Source organism: Lactuca sativa, chromosome 1 (assembly GCF_002870075.4).
Source record: "Lactuca sativa cultivar Salinas chromosome 1, Lsat_Salinas_v11, whole genome shotgun sequence".
NCBI classification, from domain to species: domain Eukaryota; kingdom Viridiplantae; phylum Streptophyta; class Magnoliopsida; order Asterales; family Asteraceae; genus Lactuca; species Lactuca sativa.
This window is the reverse complement of record NC_056623.2, coordinates 1,169,320-1,177,422: the sequence shown is the minus strand read 5'-3', so window position 1 is coordinate 1,177,422 and position 8,103 is coordinate 1,169,320.

Genomic DNA, 8,103 nt, shown 5'->3' with positions numbered 1-8,103 from the left:
TAAGGAAATTGCCTATAAAATGACGATTGAATGGGTATCCACTATTACCCACCGCACTCTTGACTAGTGAAGGGTCGTTAGACGAACAGGTAGGATAGGACGAAACCTTCCATTATAAGTATAATGAAGTATAAAAATAACTAAATGTTTTTCAAATTCCCAATCTTAGTTACTTAGGCAAAGTGAATTGATGCCATTCCATGAAATTACACTTTGTGCCCTTGCGAAGACGTTAGTGGAGCGTGTGTGGTTTACCGGCACACTAAATGGTTCTAAGAAAAGGTAGCAAAGGGTGACTCAATGTTTGTCATAGTTCGGTGGAGCGTGTGTGGTTTACCAGCACATCAAATAGGTGACTGTAATATGTGAGGGCACCATGTAAGTTTGCATGGTTATTCACACCCGCTTTGTGATCCTCGGCATCCCAGTCACAAACTAGAGGGGCATATCGAGATTTAAACATGCCATTGAAATGTTCAATGAACTCAGCTTCACACAAGGACAAAGCTATTGCATCTTACTTATGGGAGACCAAGTGATAGGTGCGTCACCAAGGTAGAAAACATGTCTTGTTGTACTTCTATCATCATCAATATCAAAATTGTGACTACTATCACTGTAACCTAGCAAGCTCATGTTGGATTAGGGCCATGAACTCAGCTTCACACAAGGACAAAGCTATTGCATCTTACTTATGGGAGACCAAGTGATAGGTGCGTCACCAAGGTAGAAAACATGTCTTGTTGTACTTCTATCATCATCAATATCAACATTGTGACTACTATCACTGTAACCTAGCAAGCTCATGTTGGATTAGTGTCTAAGTCCATAACTATTTTGGAATGTACTTGACCCAATGGTGCATGGTCCTTTTGGGTTGCCTTCACCAAAGCAGCTTGATAGGATGAATTATGGAGAGAAAGGATTAAATATGATTTATTAATATATTATGGGAATAATATATTAAAGGAGAAATCATATTGTTTAATTAATATTAGTAAATAATTAATTGGTAATTAGTTTTGTGACTAAAAGAGATTAATTAAACTTAAGGGACTGGAATTGTAATTATAAGATAATTGCAATTTTGGGCCATGGATTGCCTTGTATTAAGGAATGGACGAATTCTATGGGGAAGCCCATAAGAAATCGTCCAAGGCCTTAAGGAAAGGGATCCATGGGTTGCTTAGGGCTTAAGCATCCAAATTAGGGTTTCCTTGTTAGATAACCCTAATAGCCTCACTATATATAGAACCCTTAAGGCTCAAAAACGTGGGGAACTTCTCTTCTAGGGTTAGAACACGTTTTGGGCAGCCTCCATCCTCTCTCCTCCTCATCCTCTTGCTCTTGGTGTTTGTGAACCATTAGAGGAGTGGCATTTGTGACTCTAAGCTTTCTAGAAGTCAATACAAGGAGGAATTGGGATTGTTATTGCTACATAACAATCAAGGTAATATCTTAAACCTATTCTCATGTTAATATGATTACTTGAATGCTAGAATTAGGGTTTATAGTCTTGGATAACTTGCATGTACAATAGAGAAACCTAGATCCAAGCATTAGGGTTTGTATGAGCACATAGGATGTCCTTAGGACTAAAACCCATCAGCTCAAATCTTTACTTTGTTTGTATATTACCCCAAAATATGTTGTACCATGCAAGTAACGAAGAATTTGATGGGTTTTGAGCATAACAACAATCTTATGGTGCACATACAAACCCTAAAGCTTTGGATCTAGTTTTTCTAATTGTACATGCAATAACCATCCAAAGCTTATAAACCCTAATCTAACATGTTTATTTCGAAATTGACATAATAAACAAGTTAGAATGATACCTTTTCTTTGTAGCTTGAAGATATTCAACCTTTGAGAGCTTTAGTATCACAAGTGTAATACCTCTAATCGATCACAAACACTAAGAGCAAGTTAGAAGAATACGAGAGAGAGAGGTAAGGGATACTAATTTCGGCTCTAAGATCCTTAGGGTTCAAGTGGCCGAAATTGTGATGCCCAAGAGGTCTATTTATAGCTGAGATATTAGGGTTTCAGTCAAAGACCTAATTTGGTTGCTTAGGCTTTAAGCAGCCCATAAGATCCTTCCAGAATCCTTATCATTGACGAAATCCTTATGGGCGATCGATAAGATTTTGTCCACCACTATCCATAGGGATCCTCAACCCATTGTCACATAATTACAATATCAGTCTCCTTAATTTAATTAATCTCTTCTGACCACAAAATTAATTCTTGACCAATATTAATTAAATAATACGATTTCCCTTGTAATATATTATTCACATAATATATTAATAAATCATAATTAACCTCTTTCTCCATAATTCATCTAGTCAAGTTGCTTTGGTGAAGGCAACCCAAAAGGACCATGCTACTATCGAGTCAAGTACATACCAATTATAGTTATGGGCTTAGACACCTATTCCAACAGAAATTGCTTAATATCACGTGCATGAGATTCTCTTAGACTTTGCATATAATGACTAACTACTCCAACCGAATATGCTAAATCTGGACGTGTGTGTAAGAGATATCGTAAGCAACTTACTAGTTTCCGATAATTGGTAGCTTCAACTTCAAGCTCATCTTCAACTTTTGACAACTTGAGTCCCGACTCCATAGGACATTGAATAAAATTACAATCTTCCATAACAGTTTCTTTCAAAATTTTCATGTCATAACTCTCTTGCTTTACCTTTTCACAACCGTTTTCTTGAAATACTTCAATACCTAAGTAGCAAGTTAGTTCAATAAGGTCCGACATTTCAAATTGTAACGCCATCAATTTCTTGAATTGGTTTATGAACTCAAGACTTGCTCCCATCACGAATAAATCATCTACATAAACCGAAACAATTATATATTCTCCATTCGAAATCTTTCTATAAACCATATTTTCTTGCATGCATCGTTGAAAACCCATATTTTTCAATGTATTATTAAGTTTCAAGTCTTATTGCCTCGAGACGAGCTACCAGCGTGAATACTTAATCAAAATCGATACCTTGCTCTTGTACATAGCCTTTAGCCACTAGACGCGTTTTGTACCTTGCAATTGATCCACTCGTATTTCTTTTAATTTTTTACAACCATCTTAATCCAATGGGTTTAGCATATTTAGGAGGGAGGACAAGTTTCCATGTGTTGTTCTTCTCGATGTAGTCAATTTCGGCATTCATTGCATCGAGCCAATTCTTTTTCACTTTGGCTTCATTAAAATTCTTTGGTTCTTCATCGAATGTCAACATTAAATGATCCACATTTAGCTCGTAGTCATTTAATTTTCTTTGCAACACTGAAATTTGAGTGGACCGTCGACGTGGGACATAATTTGCATCATTATTATCATCAACAAGTTGTGATGGGTTGTTGTCAACATGAGAAATGCCATTAGTTAGTTGGTATGGGCCTGATTGGTGGGATGTTTGTTTTCAGTTGCAGTTGGGCTCGAACCACCATTAAATTGGGTTGCTTGATCGTTACTCCACAAGACCGTAAATTTACCCGGTCCATTTCCTGCTAGATTTTCATATTCATTACTCCACTGTCATGGCTTATTTTCATCACAAATTGCATAGACACTTATAATAAATTTATTTTCCTACAGATTATATAACTGAAATCCTCCCAAATTGGGTTCCTTTCCAAAATACACCAACAGTCGGGACCTATCATCCAATTTCTTCAAATGTTTTTAGACTATTCTTTCATCTGCAACATAACCAAATACTTTCAAATCTTCAATGTTTGGTTTGTTGTCATGCATTTTCTTCAATGGTGTAACATTACACCTATCAATGCTCGAGTTGGTGTTCAATTTATGATGTAAGTTGCATGGCAAATCGCTTCACCCTAAAATTGGTTAGGAACATCTTTTGCTTTCATTAGGCACCGAATCATCTCGAGTAGAGTCTGATTTCTTTGTTTAACAATTCCATTTTGTTGAGGTGCGTAAGGAGTCGTAAACATACACGATATCCCTTCTTCATCACAAAAATCGGTTCAACTCTTGTGATGTGAATTCTCCACCTCTATCCGTATGGAATGTCTTGATCTCTTTACCGTTTCTTTTTTCAATTGATGTCTTGAAACTCTTAATAATTATGGATGCATCGCTTTTGTGCTTCAAAAGAAAAGACCACATGTATCTAGAATAATCATCAATAAGAACTAAAATATAAATATTACCTGCTTGGGTGGGGGGATTAATTGGTCTGCAAATATCTCCATGCACCATCTCCAGAATATTTGTAGTTCTATACTTAGCTTTCTTTGCAAACGGATGATTTGTTTGTTTTCCAACCAAAGAAGATTCACAAAGTTGGTCTTGATGTTGGATTGTAGGTACCCCTTTAGCTAGCTTGTACATCAAGTTAATCGCGCCAAAGTTAATGTGGCTAAGTCGTGCATGTCATACCCAAGCTTCTTCATTGAATTTGGCTTGCAACAAATGTGGTTTACCAACTTTTATATTTATTTTGTAAAGTCGATTTTCACTTCTTAGAACTTTCATAAGCAATCTTCTGTCACCATCTCGCATGGTTAGAAAACCACCTCACATCCGAATATCACAACCTACTATTTTAGATTGCCCGAGACTAATAACATTGCTACGAAGTGACAGGATATAATAAATATCCTTCATTAGTTTTTGTTTGCCACTTTTCCCTTCGAACAAAATTGATCCTTTTCCTTTAAATGCTAACACACGATCCATCTCCAAATCTCACATTTCCCGTTATATTCTTATTTAATTAAAAAAAAAAAATAAGAGTAGTTTACGGTCATATGGTTGCTCGCATCATTGTCTAGGTACCAAATTCCGTCTTCATCGGTGATGATATATGGTCCATTAGCATGGCCTAGACCGCCCTAGCGTGCCAGACTTGCCTAGTGCGCTCTCGTCAACCCTGCCTGACTCCCCCTTGCCAGCCTTGTTGGGGACTCACTTACTAGCCTTACTGGGGACTCTCCCGCCGACCTGGCCTGTCACTCCCTTGCCAACCTTTCCTGGTGCGCGCCCGCCAGCCTTGCCCGGCGCCTCCGGGCGGCCTCGCCCAGCTCTTTGCTAGATGGGCCTGAATTGGGCTGGCCCAAGGCCTGACCTAATTCCCCTTGACGTAATTGTCCCCTATATAATGAACAATATATCCTCCATGAGGGGGATCTTTCCCCAGCGGCTCAGCCGCCCCCTAGACTCTGACCGGCTGGCTAAGCCACCCCCCTCCACCGTTAGCCACCATATACCACCAGCACCAAGATGGTTCTCTCTAGCTAAAGAGAACCATCTCAGATCTACCAGACGATCTAACTTGATCGTCGGAGCCCGCTCCCGAGGCACAGTCCCTGGGGCGGCTCTAACGGCCTTGTCTGTTGTGACCTCGCAGATCTGTCACTGGCGTAGAAGCACATCCCAAAAGCAGGTGGTCGAAGCCGATGTCACATCATTTGGCACCATCCTGGACTTAAACGAGTAGCCACCATCTCAGTTGGTCTTAAGCTCGTTCTTTCCTAGATCTGAACAGATCTGATGTGTTTCCACCTAAGGTTTGTTCAGATTTGTTCATTTCTACATTCCTTAGTTCAAATCTATTTGGCTTTTGCCAAGACCTGTTCAGACCCATTTTGGTTCTTACCAAGATATTTTCAGATCTGTTTTTCCATATTTTAGATCCCAAGATCTACTTTGTTTTCAGATCAGATCTTTAGATATATTTTCGTTTTTCAGCACAGATCTCCAAATTTGTTTTCGTTTTTAAGATTTGATCTCAAGATTTGTTTAAGTTTTTAGCTCATCTGAGCATACATGAAGCTTTAAAAGATATCTTGGATCTACTTTAGTTTACACTTTGGTCATTTTTCAGCAATTTGAGGAGAAAAAGAATTTTTACAAGTTTTTATCCTTTTATCAAGTCCATATTAACAGAAAATCGTTTTTCTTTTTAGTTAAGATGTTCTATGTATAATCTCACTTCCTGAGACATTTGTTTGTAAACAAACTTGTAACACTTGTACATTTTCAAAAAAAAATCGAGTTCTTAACTCACCTTTATTCACATTTTTAGTGCACTTTTTAGAAGTTTAAAGAAGAAAAACGAAGATTTTCCAGATCTATTTCTTGTTCATATTTGATGGTTTGTGGAACAAGCTGAAAAGAAATAAAAGTATTATGAAAAAAAGGAGACAATTTGGGCTTGCAGCTCCATAAACCCTAACGGGCTGCTGATATTGCCAAATTTATACACATTTCTAGACAATATTTAAGTACATTTTACATATATTTTGGTTATTTGAATAGAATAATGGTACTTATAAGAATAAATTGTTATTTGCCGCCAAAATAGAAGCATTCTTGAAGATAGGGACTGAAACTGACAATACTTAGAACTTTGGAGGCTTGAAGGGAAGAAGGATGAAAAACTTAGCAAAAAAAACGTACTCACTACGTGAATAGTTCATGATTCATGACGTGAGCAGAAGATATGCATCCGGGTGAAAGAGTCATTGTCGAATACAGAAAACTCGCATTCACGACGTGAATCCTTATAGTTCACAACGTGAACTTGGTAAAATCAGAGATTATAAATTCTCTTGCTCATTACGACTTAGGAGACTTTTAGCTGGAGAAAAGTGTTTCGGAAGACAAATTTCAGTAGAAGAAAAGTCTTGGAAGAAGGTTTTCAACACCAAAAGAGTAGAGGTTCATAATTAGTTTAATTGTTGATACTTGAACATGTTTTATACTTTGATGTGTGCTTGCTTATTTGCTAGTATGTCTAGCTAAATCTAGCTGCTTCTGTTAGCTAGATGAAGCTGGAACTCATGGTTTTGATGCATTAGATTTGACTTTACTTGTTGGTAATATGCTTGTGTTGATTGATTTTACCTAGCATGTTTAATTTAATATTTGATTGCTTTAAATTCTTGTTCTGTGTAGTTAGTGAATACAAATCTGCATGAATTTGAATACCTAATAATTCAGTGAACACTAGTTTATTAGAGATAAGATCAAACCAATCTTAGATAAGCAATTGAATCATTGAATTAAGTTGTGCTAGAGAACTCATACTATGACTGTAATTGTGTTTTGATTAATCAATCTTACATGGCTCCAATCTTATTTAATAAATTGATTATGTGTTAACTATTGTGTGACCATACATAGACTTACATGAATTAATTAAAGTTAGTAGATTTAGAACTAAATTGCTAATACTATCTTAATTGGTACCAACAATAATTGTCATAGCTAAATTATAAACCATTGAGGGAAAGTGGATTCGAACTAACAAAAGTATTTTTAGTAATTGATTGAATTTGAGTTAAGTTCATCTGGTCTTGCAAAATCAGATAAAACCCTTTTGAGCTGTTAATAATTAGGTTAATTTAGTAGTAAGTAGATTAATTAGTTAACACTGTTCCCTATGATCGACACCCGACTTACCCAACTATTCTATAATTCGATTAGGTACACTGCCTAGGTGCATTTTAGTTAGTCAAGTTAGTTAAGTTATAAATCATAAAATTAGTGGGTACTTTTGTGCACATCAAGTTTTTTGGCGCCGTTGCCAGGGAACGACTTAGTTAATTACTAATTTAATTGCTTTAAATTAATCGATCCTTTTTGTGGGGTAAAACCTGCAAAGAGTTATTTTTTCAGTTTCATCTTTTTTTGGCATTATAGAACTCACGACGTGAGCATTACAAGCTCACGACGTGAATCCTGTGAGTTCTTGTTTTCTTAGTTTAGTTTGTCTTTCTTAGTTTAGTTTTACGTTTTTATTTTTTTTTTATTTTGCAGGAGTTCATAACCAGGGGCTCTAACACACCTTTGGTGCCACCTCTTGAAGATCCAGAGTCTGCCCTTCACAAAAAGAAAGATAAGAACGTGAAAGAAGATCAAACACCAAAGAAGACACCCTTACAAGAACTCAAGTCGGTGTTCTCAAAGAAGTTGGGAAAGAAAGCGGAAGGATCGAGTTCATCTTCAAAGGAAAAGAACAAGGTTGAAGATTTAGATCAAATACCTATCCCGAACGAATCTGAATACGAATCTGAAGCCGAGTTTGGACTTTATACAAGTAA